General features: G+C 43.6%; 1 long non-coding RNA gene across 6 annotated transcripts in view; it reads left to right on the forward strand.

Moving 5' to 3' along the window:
• LOC119822151 overlaps positions 1-14,646 on the forward strand; it is a 32,253-nt gene that overhangs the window by 3,100 nt on the left and 14,507 nt on the right. For all 6 annotated transcript variants that reach the window (XR_005286725.1, XR_005286723.1, XR_005286726.1 and 3 more), the window contains 2 exons: positions 138-337; positions 12,640-12,718. This is a non-coding gene — a long non-coding RNA (uncharacterized LOC119822151). The remainder of the gene's footprint in view (positions 1-137; positions 338-12,639; positions 12,719-14,646) is intronic.

Consider the following 14,646-nt stretch of genomic DNA (forward strand, 5'->3'; position numbering starts at 1 on the left):
GCAAGAACTAGCTTGTGGATGCTTTACAGCTATGGCCGGGGTTTGGATTGTGTTATAAGTATGGCAGGAAACCTTTGAGAGCTGTGGGCTGGACAGGGAACTTGACCAGCTTCATTTGCATGTTTTTTTTTAAACAGGAGAGATTGCTGGTGGGTCAAGTGTAGAGAACCCCAACTGGATGCAGTGATTCGGGGAGACGAGAGATGGTGTGAAGACAGATTCTGCTTTGAAGGCATAGCTAGCAGGGCTGTCTGGTGAGCTGTTGCTGTAGCACTGTTCCAAAGTGTTAAACCCTCCACATTCTCCCTTTAGAAGCTGACAGCTCTGTGGTGAACAGGTAAGCCTGAGAAAGCTATTGAGTTTAGGAAGTGGGGGAGCAAACAGAAGCAGGAATAAAACAAATGCTTTTTTCTTCAAGTTGGTTCATTCATGGGAAGCCACTGGAAGAGCTCCAGCTGTGTCTGTTTAGCTCCCTATCCCTACTAGGGTTCCATTCCTCTTTGGGAGTAGGCTGTCATTTTGTTTTTCATCCTTCTCTTCAGCTCACAAAGACTAATTTTCCTTTAGTCACAAGATAACTCCCAACTTTTACATGAACTTTCCCCTGCAATCTGTCTTGCCCATCTCTTGGTCACACTGCCCCTCGCGGAACAGTGACACAGTATTAGTACTCTGAACTGCTGGAAGATGTAAATAAACTGTATATAGTGAGACTACTTATATTTAGTTATATTTAAATATTTGGGGTTTGCATTGTGGCTTCCCTTTTAGATTTTAAAAAGATGTTACTTTTCTCATCCTATATTATGAATGAATACCAAGTTGTAAGAATAATAAATAATTGCCAAATCAGAAGAACTGGTTGCATGGCCTGTGCGTGTCTGGGTGTCACTTGACTTCACTAGATGTGCCGCCCCCTTCTCCAGGGCATGTTGTGGGAGATGATGCTCACATCGGCTTCAGGCCACTTAAATGACACCCTCTTTTTTTTTTTTTTTGCAAGACAGGGTTTCTCTGTAGCTTTGGAGACTGTCCTGGAACTAGTTCTTATAGACTAGCCTGGACTCTGAACTCACAGAGGTCTGCCTGCCTCTGCCTCCCAAGTGCTGGGATTAAAGGCGTGCGCCACCACCGCCTGGCTAAATTACCCCCTCTTAGCTCAGGCCATCTCCACTGATAATCTCACTCAGGAACTCCTTTCCTGTTGCTTGGTCTCACTGCTCTGGTGCCAAAGCTATTCACTTATATATGCTAAGCTTAGAGATATTTAGTGTTGGGTTAAACATTAGGTGATCCTTACACCAACATGCTGCAGATATCCATGGTATCATATAAACAGTAGGCACCATTTTCTGGCTACTTTTGTAGACCAGGGCTTCTTGCTTTTTCCTATTTGTGACCCCTTTTTGACAGAAATTTTTATACCACTCCTGGTTATAAAGGAACATAAACTTTATGTCTTAAAGATATATAAGAGTCAAGTATTTACTGATAATTCTTTATAAAGACATTTATTTTGAAACCATTCTTGAGCCAGGTATGGTACAGGTACTTCTGTAAGCCCATCACTTTGGTGGCTGAGGCAAGAGGATCACCAAGGGGGTGGAGGCTAGCCTGACTACAAAGTGAGATCTGATCTTAAAAACGTTCACAAAAGAAAAACAAAAACAAACCTCTGGAATCCATGTGATTTTTTTTTTAAAACATTCATTAAAGTGGAAAGAGAATTTGTACGCTAATGAGATGGGTGTGTTTATTTACATTTGCATAAAGGACTAAATCTTGACTGAGTAACACTGAAGGACCTAGAGCTTCTTCCAATAGTTTTCAGAGTTAGTAAGATTTTTGTTAAAACAATTGTGAGCGCTGAGAATGCCACCTTGTGTAACTGTGCAGCACACAACAGCCACATCAGAAATCGCTGGGCATTCTATCTTAATTCTAACCCCAAATTTACTTTGAAATCTTTTTTTTTTTTAATGAAACACAAGTCAGTCATTCAAAAAGCAAGTTTTAAAAGCCAGCAGTATAATCTAAGGATAGAAACATGCTGAGAGACAGTGGCTGGAAATATGAAAAGACTGTTTTCCCCAGTGAAGCCATTGTCTTCCTGTGAGAGCAGAAACTGTTCTGTGCATGGGGAAAGCACTGCAGCTGCGACACACAGCTCAGTGGTGGTCAGAGCCAAGGCTGCCGTGCCCTCGTCCAGTGCAGCAGGGGCAAGCACTGTCGGAAACACCTCGGCCTGATTAGGCATTTGGTTTTGAAGCAGTTTTGGTCATTGTACCTTCAAAAACTTTACCATTGATGTGTTTCCATGCCTGCCTCCTACACTCACTTATGGGGTCACAGCCCCCAGGTTAAGAAGCCAGACTTTGGACCTGTGAATCAGGGTTGGGATAGGGAGGGACCTAAGCTGACTCCTTTCCCTTCCACACCAGCTTTTTTCAGGCAATGGGAGATATGGGAGAAAGGAATGAAAAGCGAATTTGCAGGCAGAAGTGGGGCAGGGGATGGCTCATGAGTTGTTGAAGAGAAAGAAACTTTTGCTCTACACGGCCTGACATGCTGCCAAAGTCAGTGTACTGGATAGTTTCATGTCAGTTTGACACAAGCTAGAGTCATCAGAGGAGGGAACCTCAACAGAGAAAATGTCTCCATAAGATTGGGTTATAGACAAGCCCGTAGAACATTTTCTTAATTTTACAATGGGATGGCCCATTGTAAGTGGGGCCATCCCTGGGCTGGTGGTCCTGGATTCTAAAAGAAACCAGGTTGAACAAGCCATAAGGAACGAGTCAGTAAGTAGCATCTGTCTGAGACTTCTGCATCAGTTCCTGTCTCCAGGTTCCTGTCCTTTTTGAGCTCCTGTCCTGACTTTCTTTTGTTGATGTGGAAGTGTAAGCCGAATAAACCCTTTCCTTCCCTGCTTGCTCTTGGGCCTGGTGTTTCATCACAGCAATAGTGACCATAACTAAGACAGCCAGTTATACCCCCTTTGAGAGTGGATTTATGGTTTCAATCCCCACACTTTTTTGCTTTGTTTTTGTTTGTTTGTTTGCTTTTCGAGACAGGGTTTCTCTGTTTCAGCTTTGGAGCCTGTCCTGGAACTAGCTCTTGTAGACCAGGCTGGCCTCGAACTCACAGAGTTCACCTGCTTCTGCCTGCTTCTGCCTCCCAAGTGCTGGGATTAAAGGCATGCGCCACCATCGCCTGGCTCAATCCCCACCCTTACCAGCTCAATACTGAAGAGGATGTCCTTTTGTGCTTTAAGCAATGTGACTATTCTGAGACCCAAAATAGTCACAAACTGTAAATTAAATTCAGACACATCTTACCTCTCTTAAGTACCCACCCTCCCTTCATGCTTTTTGTTTTTCTTCCCCCCAACCCCCCCAGAAGATAACAGCTATCTCCACCTCCTCCGCTTTTCCATCTGTCCTTTTCCTCCTGGCTGAAGCTGAGATTTTTTTTTAACTTTCTATTTATTTTAATTAATGGATTTTAAACACAAGTGGTGAAACAGTTGATGTTCAGCTTTGAGAGGCAGTGAAAGGGGAAATTGGCTTTATCCACTATCAGGAAGGATCTGTGCGTTCATTGGTGGCACCTGCCTGAGCCTGGAGTGGAAAGGGGCAGGCTAGTGAGTTCCCTGAGCTCCCAGGTGAACGGAGCCCTGACCGGAAGGGATGAAGGTGGGAATAATGCCATTCTTTCTTGGGCGGCGTCCTTCCTCCAAGGATGCTTCTAAGTATTTCTGTATGGTGATGGACTGTGCGTTTAGGATCAGATTTCCTAGGAATAAGATAGCAGGGTGCAACCTAATTCTCTAAGCATTCTGATTTGGGAAATCCATGGTTCCTCTTTAGACAGGATTTTAGGCAGGATGTCTGCCTCCATCCCCTGCTGTTTCTCTCTCTCTCTCTCTCTCTCTCTCTCTCTCTCTCTCTCTCTCTCTCTCTCTCTCTCTCTCTCTCTCTCTCTTTCTCTCTCTCTCTCTCTGTGTGTGTGTGTGTGTGTGTGTGTGTGTGTGTGTGTGTAATCTGCACCCTTTGTAATTAATCTTAAAATGCATTCAATGTGCTTGGAAAATTTACAATAAATAGTTATGTTATTACATTGCATTACTTTTGAGATGACCTTGTTGATATTTTGAAAAAGCCACCATTTTCAGCTTGTGGTGAGTTTAACTCCAAAAGCTAGGGTACCAGACAGTCATTAGTCATCAAAGCCACTCTGGACAGTGGCTTCCAGATTCATTAACTCATTTCCAAGCAAAATAAAATTTGGAAGACGCATGAGCAGAGTAAATGTAGATTTATTAAGGAAAAATGAGAAAGCGGTCCCGAGAGTGGGAGGGGCTCCGAGGGAGGGAGACTGTTATGTTGCCTGCCCTGTGTCATTTTGGCCAGAGCTGGCAGGAATTTGGTGGACACTCAGGTACTTTTTTATTGAGCTTAGTCACATTTTTGTTTTCTTAGCTTGGGTCCAACCAATAGGGCATCTACATGCTCTGTTAGTGGGTGGTCCCACCCAATCAGAGGAGTGGCCATGTGTGCTCATGATCCACCATGGCTTTGCAAGGGAGTTTGCTCCAGGTTCAAAGTGAAATATATTCCATGCCATGTTTTGGAAAAACAACCTTGTCGGTAGTGGCCCTGCTCTATCGTAGAGCCAAGTACAATTCAGAAGTGGAGCAGCTGCAAGACTATGGGCAAGAACATCATCTGACTACTTTATACTCTCCTTCCAGATTAAAAAAAATGTGATTAGATGACATTAAGTGATGTGTTTAACTGACATACTGCAAACTGCTGTGGGGTGTTACAAAAGACATTTCTAGGTGTATTTTTAAAAGTGACACACAAGGGACACTAGGCAGCCTGCATACAGTGATGATCTAGTTTCATTTTGTGTCTCTGTTGTAATTTTTTTTAGTTCCTGTGGATCTTATTGGCTTTTCCTGAATATAGATCATGGAGCAGAGTGAACAGGAGTTCCCGTTGAAAGCATTTGTCGTTATTCTGAGTTTCCACAGCATATTTTTCAAAAGAAAACTTCTTTTTTTCCTTCTAAGCACAAATTATCATGCAATCAGAGTGGCATGTATTGCTGTTGAGAAAAGCAAAACATGCCTTGAGTTAACTACACATTTCAAGAGGACGTGCTGAGGTAATTGACAGCCAGCGTCAGAGCGCCTTGGATGCCTCTAAGCCTGCAGCCTTCAGTTTAATTAGATAATTAGCCCTGGCCAGCCCGTGATGAATGCACAGGCAATTAGCAATGAATTTGGGCTGCTAAAGCCTATTTTTCCTCTTTTGTGTTCCTTTGCTGTCATTAACAGTTTTAACTACCGAACAATTTATATCTTCACACTAACAATCAACTTTATTATCATCAAATTCTTTGCAAGTGAGAAAGCAATGAGACCTGATGTTGGTTGCACAACATTAAGTGATTATGTTAAGTAATGCCATCTATTTGCCTGGCCATCCCGCTGCTGTATTATGTCAAACAAATAGGGCTTTTAGAAGTAGTGCATGCTCCGTGGTTTCAATGATTGCTTTATTTGTCAAACTCAAGCAACTAGCAAGAGCTGTGCCTCAATTTGTAGTTGTTTCTGAGTAGCTTTCGAATAAAAGAAAAATTCTATAGTTTCTTCCAGAGACAAGGCCCTCAGAGGAGAGGATTTCTTCCTGGCTTAGTGGTTCTTAGAGCTGGGACAATTGGCAGGAGCATCGGTAAGAGAGAGAAAGTTCCATGGGCTCACGGTGAGGAAAGGAGCCACCGTGGCCTTCTCTCAGATGTTCCCCTGCACATCTTTCTGCCATTCTTGGCCTTGCTTTGGGAATGAGAGGAGAGGAGGGCAATGCAGGTGGGAGGCGCCTTCAGCAGGAGAGGCAAGGCAGGGGTCACCAGCGAAGGACAGCTGAATTCCCAACACTTGTCTTGAAGGCATTTACGCTGCTCTGGTTCTGGATATGTGGACCAAAACTCTGAATTATGTCTCAGTCAGAAGCGAGTTTTGAGACGTGGATATTTTAATTCTCCAGGCTGTTTTAAGTTTTGTGCACCCACAGGAGGATGACTTATAGTAGCGTAAACCAGTCTGTCCCCATCACAGTTTATGGTGTCCTTCAGAGAACTCTGCTCTGCTTATTCATGGCCTCATAGGATTTGGGAGATTAAGCCCAGCGTTAGAAAATTAGTCAGCCAACTAATAGCCATTTAGGAATCAATTAAAGAAATGTATTGCTTACTACTTAAGCAGAATAAAAAATGGATAAGCAGAATTTTTCTTTGGATTGGAATATGAATGCTGGATTATAATTCTTATCTTGAGACTTCCCATCTGGCTGGTCTTAGAAATATTTTCTTCCCACAGCAAAGCAGTAACTAGCAATTAGAGTTTCAAAATTGCCAATTTTAATCATGACTTCCATTTCCCAAATAGAAAACATACATGAACTATATAAAGCCTCTTCCTTTTACTCAATTTGTTTTGGAAAGTAATTTAAATAATTCAGAATCAAGCTTAAAGTAGCCCAGAAATGTTCAAGAACACAGGATAAAGTCTTCTGGATCCTAATCCCCTTTGCTTTGAAGGTGGCACAGGAGTTTCACGGGCATTGGTGGCTTCTGTATAGCAAGCACACAATAGGCTTTCTCCATCTGACACTTGACACTTGGCACTTGTTGGTGATGTTCTCTCTGTGTGGGATGTCTAGCAATACTCTCAGCTTCTTTGTTCTGCAGCAGTAGCACCAGATTCTCTACCTGCCCAGGCACCAGAACCATGAATATCCCCATCTGTTGCCTATGTCTCTAGGCTAATACCCCCAGCTAAAAACCAGTGGTACCAAATAAGACCGTGGCAAGTTTTTACTTTAAAAAAATACTTATATATTTATAGACATGTATATATATACATATATATATATATATATTACACATGTATAGTTTGCATCTAAAGCAGACATGTATATTTATGTGTATACATATAATACACATGTATATTCACATACATACCCATTTATATAAAATGAGGTAAGCCAAATTTGGATGTCTAGATAACCTTTGGTTAGTATTTTTTGTTTGTTTATTTGTTTTTTTGTTTTGAGACAGGGTTTCTCTGTGTAACCTTGGCTGTTCTGGAACTTGCTCTATAGACCAGCCTGGCCTCAAAGAGATCTGCCTGCCTCTGCCTCCCAAGTACTGGGATTAAAGGCGTGCATTACCACCCCACCCAGTTTGTCTCAATAGAGATAAATCAGTCAGAACCTTGATGATTTGGAGGTTCCCTGTTGAAATGCTGCACCCAGACTGTAGCTGGCCTTCCTGGTGGGCTCTGCACACTAGAAAACCCTGGTCCTGCTCTCAGAATGCTGTGTCCCCAAGGGCATCTTTTATAGCAGAGCTGAAATTTCAGACCAAAGCTAAGGTACTGTCCGTGCCTCCCTAGCTTCTGCCTGACATAGTCTTTCAGGCTATGGAGAACCTGGGGAAGACATATGTAGGACCCAGGAGAAGTGTACCCCAGGCCTAGGAGCTACTGGGTGAGTGGGCAGTGCCTTGGTGAGAGAGCAATGAAACAGGACCATCTCTCAGAGGCTGTCGTTAAAGAGTCAGTCCAGTCGCTCTTACCACATTAAAGTGTTTGTTTGTTTGCTTTTCTCCTTTTGTCTTTGTTTTTCCTTTTTAAAATTGTTTTTATTGAGCTATATATTTTTCTCCGCTCCCCTCCTTTCCTCTCCCCTCCCCTTCTACCCTCTCCCATGGTCCTCATGCTCCCAGATTTACTCAGGAGATCTTGTCTTTTTCTGCTTCCCATGTAGATTAGAAGATCCATGTATGTCTCTCTTAGGGTCCTCACTGTTGTCTAGGTTCTCTGGGGTTGTGAATTCTTTCAAACATAACGAATAAGCAGACTTGGCATTCTTTAGCAGGTGAATGAATAAACAAACCATGACCTACCCAGACAGTGGGGTTCAACCCCAGAGAGCAACAAGCTATAAAGGCAGTAACAGATATGGAGGAAAGTTACTGCATGGGTCTAAGTGAAAGAAGCTGCTTTCAAAAGACTAAATAGTCTGTCTGTGAGTGCAACCATATGAGACTTTGGGGAAGACATGACTATGGTGGTAGATAAGAGTTGATGGCTGCCACGGGCAAGAGGAGAGGAACTGATGAATAGCCAGAGGTCAGGGGACTCCTAGATACTAGAACTGTGGTTACGGTGCAGTAGTGGGGGGACATGCCATATAAATTTTCCCAAATCCATAAAACGTACACTGTACAGTCCTAATGTAAGCCAGGGGTTCTGAGGCATGATGATGCGTCAAGGTAGGTCATCAGCTGGAGCCAGTGCCCCACTCTGGGCAGGGGACTGCAGAGCCCTCTGACTGAGGACTGCACGTATGGGAGCAGATGGTACTAGAGCCTGCACCCTCCACTGATTTTTATGTGAGCCTGTTTCGGGACACCCAGCTGAACATCCCATTAAGATAAAAGAATTCTCCTTTGCTTGCTTTGCTCCTCTGACTTTAGGCTCTGGAGTTTAGCATTTGACCTCACATATTTTAAACCCCTTTGTCTAAATGAAAATTGTCATAATATCATACCTTGATGACAACTTTCATATTTGTACTTTTGGAGTGGTTTTCCTAATCTAGCATAGGCCATTTCCTCACCACTGGAGGCAGGGACTGGGGGAAGGGAGAGTCTGGACACTGGGTTCACATGTTGACTTACCCCTTTCCTGAGGACAATCGTATGTAATTGATGCATTCATTTTCCTAGACAGACCCAAGACGGTGTGAGAGTGAACGAACGCTTGGTAGTGAACACGGGGCATGTTCCTTTTGTCTTCTTTCCAAGTACATTCTGGACTCCACTCTTAGATGGTAGAATGCTTGGGGAATGTTCTAGAGAAGTAAAGACAGTGTTAAAAAGGAACCAAGATTTTGAGATGGAGATGTTTTATTTGTGCTTTGCTCAAGTGATGAGAAGAAAAATTCTGAATCCTCTCCTCTCTGATAATACTGGTGAAAGGGAAGAAGAGCTGGGGGAGTAGTTCAGTGGTGGATCCCTTGTCTAACATCCGTACATACGCACCGAAAGGTGGCAGGGAATATAAACTTCAATTTCTGAGCTTTAAGTATGAAGAGTTAAGAGGACCTGTCAAATAGTCCAATCAATAGTTCTGTGTGTGTGTGTGTGTGTGTGTGTGTGTGTGTGTGTGTGTGTGTGTGTAGGTGTGGGTGGGTTATTTGCTTGCACAAGTGTACATGGGTGGGAAGACAACCTCAGATATCATTCTTCAGGTGCAAGCCACATTTTTATTCTTTGATTCAGGATCAGTCATTCAACTAGCCTCAGGGACCTGCCTCCCCAGTGCTGGGATTATAGACCAGCCTGACTCTGCCTGTCTGGTGTGCGTGTGTGTGTGTGTGTGTGTGTGTGTGTGTGTGTGGAGATAAGAAGCAGAAAATGAAGACGGCTATAACCTTCAAAGGCACATCTCAGTGACCCACTTACTCTCCCTCCACCCCAGTTCCTGAACTTGTCACTCCCTCCAAACAAGGAAATCCATGTGGAAATTTTCAGGAGGATCTGGATGACTTCAGGGATCTCACTAGTTTATTCTTAAACTCATCAGTGTTTCCCACTGAGATGTTGAATGGATGAAATGTAGTTTATACTTGACTTTAGAAGTTCTGTGAAAAACACACTGCCTGTGAAGAAGATCATGGCTCAGATGGCAGTACGTACTCTAGATGTGACTGGTGCCCCAGGTCAGCCTTTCTTATGTTGCTTCCAGAATATTGGACAGCCGATAAAAGAGCAAGCCAGTCAAGCAGGTGTGCCTGTGCAAGCTGGTAAAGAGAAAGGACCTCTGTTGTTAAAATAGTTTATCCAGACACTATTTCACAACAGAAAATTGCCTGCTTTCCCACACTTATTAGTCAAGCCTCTCTTCTATTTAATGTATAAAATAATAGTGCAGTTTTCTGGGGCCCTGGGATTTCCCCTGCACAAAGGTTATGGGTGCCTTTTCATATCTCCAGGCTGGGGAAACCCCACTCTAGGCAAAGGGCCAATTTCAGAGCCAGCTCATTAAGGAGATTAGAGTCTGAGCAACCCCAAAGATAATGACATGGAGGACACAAGCGGAGACAATACCCGCTGCTCTGACCAAGCGACCTCACTGTCTTAGAAAGAGGAGGATGATACAGAGGAGGTGGGATGCCAAGTGAGAAAAGATGTTCTCTCCCACTTGTGGCAGTGTGTTTTATGGGTAAATATTCCAGAGACTACAAGGCCATTTTTATCTTATATGACTCCAACAGGTGCTTTATAAACTGAGATAAAAAAAATCCATCTTGGAGCTGGAGAGATGGCTTAGTGGTTATGAGTACTGGCTGCCTTTCCAGAAGACTGGAGTTTCATCCCCAACACCCACATGGCACCTCACAACATCTGTAACTTCAGTCCCAGGGGATCCAGTGTCATATTCTAGTCTCCAAGGGCACACAGACAAACATTTCAGGCAAAATACCCATACATACACACACAGAAAAAAAAAATAAAAATATCAGTTTCAATACTGCCCAGTCACAATTTCTCTGATGAACATAGACACAAAATTTTTCATTAAAACACCAGCAAGCCAAATGCTAGAACACATCAAAAAGATCATCAACTGTGATCAAGTTGGCTTCAGTACAGAGATGGAGGGATGGTTCACCATATACAAATCAATGAATGTAATCCTTTACATAAAGGATTTAAGGATAGAAGTCTCAAGATCATCTCAATAGATACACAAAAGGGTTTTGTTTTTTGCAAAAATCTGATGCCCCTTTATCATAATATTGCTGAAGAGGTTAGGGAGTAGAAGGAACATACCTCATCATAATAAAGGCTATTTCTGATGAACCTAGAACAAATATTCTACCAAATGGAGGAAAACTGAGAGCATCTCTGCTAACATCAGGAACAAGTCACGGTGTCAACTTTTTCCACTCTCACTTGATATAGTGCTTAATGTCACAGATACAACAACAAGACAAGGAAATAGAAGGGTTACAAATAGGAAAGGAAGAAGTGAAAGTATCCTTTTTGTTTTGCTGTTGATTCTATACGTAAGAGATTCTTAAAGACTTCATTCACAAAACACAATCCTTAGAGCTGAGGAACACTTTCATCAAAGTGGCAAGATTCAAAATTAACTTACAAAGACTGGTAACCTTCTTATAAACCAAGAACCAATGCAAAGAAATAAGTCATGGAGACAATCCTAGACACAGTTTCTCTGAAGACACAAACCCTAAATTATATCTAACTGAGAAAGTGATAAGGAAAATCCTAAAACACTGGAGAAAGGAGTTGGAGAAGACACTAGAGGGAAAGACCTATCACACTCAAGAACTGGAGGAGCTAATAGTGTGGAAAAGGCTACTGCCAAAAGCAATCCACAGATTCAGCGATCCTGATAAAATTACAGTGCCATTCTTCACAGAAATAGAAAAGTGTCTTAACATTTATATGGGTGTACACAAGACCCCCAAAGGCAAAACAAACGAACCAAAGGCCTAGTGCTCAAGTTATCCCATACCTGATTTCTACAGAGCCATAGTCAGAGAATAGTGGACCTTCTCTGCCTTTCTCCTGCCTCGCAAAGACCGTGTGACTTCAGCCAGCCAGCCCATAGCTTGTGAGTTTCCGCCTTTGAGACTAAGAGCATCACACACTTCTGCTCGCCTGGTTCTGGTTACTCTAGGGGGAGATTGACTTGGTTTGTGGAGGTCCTCCGTGAAAACCACTGCTGGGTAAAAACCACAACTGCTGAGTGTCAGGTGTGTCCCCCTGAGCGCATGTGTCGAGAGTAGCCTTCAGTGTAGCAGTATTAAGACACAGGGCCATTAAGAGGGAGTGAGCTCATGGGGCCATGGCCCTTACATGGATTAATGAGGGGTTGTCGAGGGCGTTCGCGATAAAAGGATGAGTGATCTCCCTCCCTCCCACCCGCTCTTTTTCTCTCTTTTTCATACCACCTTTCATCTTGGGTCAGTGCAGCAATAGGGCCCTGACAACGTGCCAGCACTTTTATATTAGATTTCTCAGCCTCCAGAGCTGTAAGAAATAAATTTCCCCGTCAGAGGTATCCTTTTATAACAGTAGAAGGTAGACAAACATGATACAAGAGTCCTCTGGATGGAGTACTGAAGTCTGTATCCCCAGTGTAGGGGGACAGTGGTGTCATCGGCTGTGGATGCAGATTGAGCATTCGGCCTCATTGATATGCTTACCACCCTGTGGCTCATACTGATGTGCTCATAGGACACTTCGTTTCTGTTGTTTGAAGCATAAGCCAGTTTCTCTCCTCTGCATCTGCGTGTGCCTGTACATGTATGTGTGTTTGTGAGGGTGGTTAGATTCTAGGTCTGGGTTTCAATTTTCCCTTTAGTAAAGCACTGGATAGATTTGATAAGTAGACTTTTGCCACCTCTACCCCAAGTCACCAATAATGTGTTTCAGTGGGAGCTTTCAGCCTGCAGCACAGAGGGAACACCCACCCATTCCTTTAGAAGGGTCTATGTGTCTATAGTCACTCTGTGTCCTTCTTGCTATTCGTAGCACTCGATGTATTGCCTCCCCTTGTCTGTAAGGGCCTTCACATGCTTTGAGGAATGCTGGCTGGAAGGACAACACACAGGTATGGTGATCCCCCGGGTGGATTTGCTGTGCCTGTGGGGATTCTTGGGACCCTTTCTCACCCCAGCCTCCTCTTGGTGATACGGCTGTATGTAAACCTCTAAGAAACATCAGGATATAATGCAAACTATTATTTTTATTTTCCCTCTGTGATCAGTTTTGTGACTGTAGGCAAGACAGTTCATCTCTGCCGATTTCCCCTTTAAAAGAAGACCTGTGCAGTGATGGGCATTCTGTTATTTAGAGTCCCATGCCTAACACTGTTCTAGATAGTTTCTAGAAACAACAAACACACCACTGTGCTTTGCGACTTTTTTTCTGGAAAGAAAAATTTAAAAATGTGTGTCAGATGACATTTTAAGAAAAAGATTTATTTATTTATTTAGTGTGCATTGGGATTTTGCTTGCATATAGTCTATATGAGAGTGTCAGATCCCCCAGAACTGGAGTTACAGACAGTTGTGAACTGTCATGTGGGTGCTGGGAATTGAATTGCTGGTCTTTTGGAAGACTAGCCAGTGCTCTTAACCACTGAACCATCTCTCCAGCCCCACAAGATTACATTTTAGACATTCAATCACATTTTAAGTTTTTTCTATGAAAAAAATCTAGATAAACCACTTCCTCTACAATTTTCATTATTTATATATCTGGTTATATTTTTGTGTGTTCAAGCATTTTCCTCTGCATTTTTTTGCAAGAGACATATACGTAGTTATGTAGAAGGATTAGAACCCCAAATTATAGCATTTTAAAAATAGATCAGCATCTTTATTCCTATCAACTTAGCTCTTTTCTTAGGCCTCTGATGTCCCGGAGTTTCTGTCTCTTCCTCGGTTCGCCAGGTACCTCAGGGCGATTGGCTGTGGGTAGCTGAAGTGAAGTAGATAAGCTGTCATGGTTATCTCCAGGAGGACCTCAGAGCCTGCTGTCACCGTGGCCAATGCTGTGCCTCTTGGCTCCATGGACTTCAGATTTGGTCTTGCCGAGGCTGCTATGGCATTGTGGAACATGACACAACAGCCTGAACATGTCTTCCTTCCTTCCTTCCTACCTTCCTTCCTTCCTTCCTTCCTTCCTTCCTTCCTTCCTTCCTTCCTTCCTTCCTTCCTCCCTTTCCTCCCTCCCTCCTTCCCTCCCTCCCTCCCTCCCTCCCTCCCTCCCTCCCCTCTCCTTCCCTCCCTCCCTCCCTCCCTCCCTCCCTCCCTCCCTCCCTCCTTTCTTCCTTCCTTCCTTCCTTTCCTCCCTCCCTCTCTCCCTCCCTCCCTCCCCCCTCCCTCCCTCCCTCTTTCCTTCCTTCCTTCCTTCCTTCCTTCCTTCCTTCCTTCCTTCCTTCCTTCCTTCTTGGTGGCAGGGGGAGGGGTTTCTCACAGAAGCCTTCGATGTCTCTCATTCTTAGTTATAGGTCTGCAGCCATTGACACCACTGCAAAAGAAGCTTTCCTGCCCATAGCAGCGGTGGCAGCATGGATCACAGACACCAACATGTCCTGAACTTTCAATCAACAGAGAAAACAGCAACAAGGGCAGGCCTACTTACTGCTCCTGAGTTCACACTCCCACCCTTGGCTCTTTGCCCTGACACACTTGACTTGGGGCAGCGCAGTGCTGAGGTCATCATTTCCTTATCTCAGCCCATCAGGCTAGCCTCCTTCCTAGCTTCCTTGCAACCTTCCTTGTTGATAGTGGTGGCCACATGAAACTCTGGCCAGCATGTCCTCTGAATGGGAGGTTTCTGGGAACTCTTATTTTCACGACAGAGTGATATGCGTTAGAAGATAGAAGGCTCTCAGGGACCTCCCCATCTTACTGTATGTTAATATCAGGTACTATAGTAACTCTCTTGACAGCATGAGGTAATGAACATGGGGCAAATATTCATACAGAGATCAGGAGAACAAAAGATTTTGAGTCATGAGACCAAGCCTAG

This window comes from Arvicola amphibius, chromosome 9 (assembly GCF_903992535.2).
Source record: "Arvicola amphibius chromosome 9, mArvAmp1.2, whole genome shotgun sequence".
Taxonomy (NCBI): Eukaryota; Metazoa; Chordata; class Mammalia; order Rodentia; family Cricetidae; genus Arvicola; species Arvicola amphibius.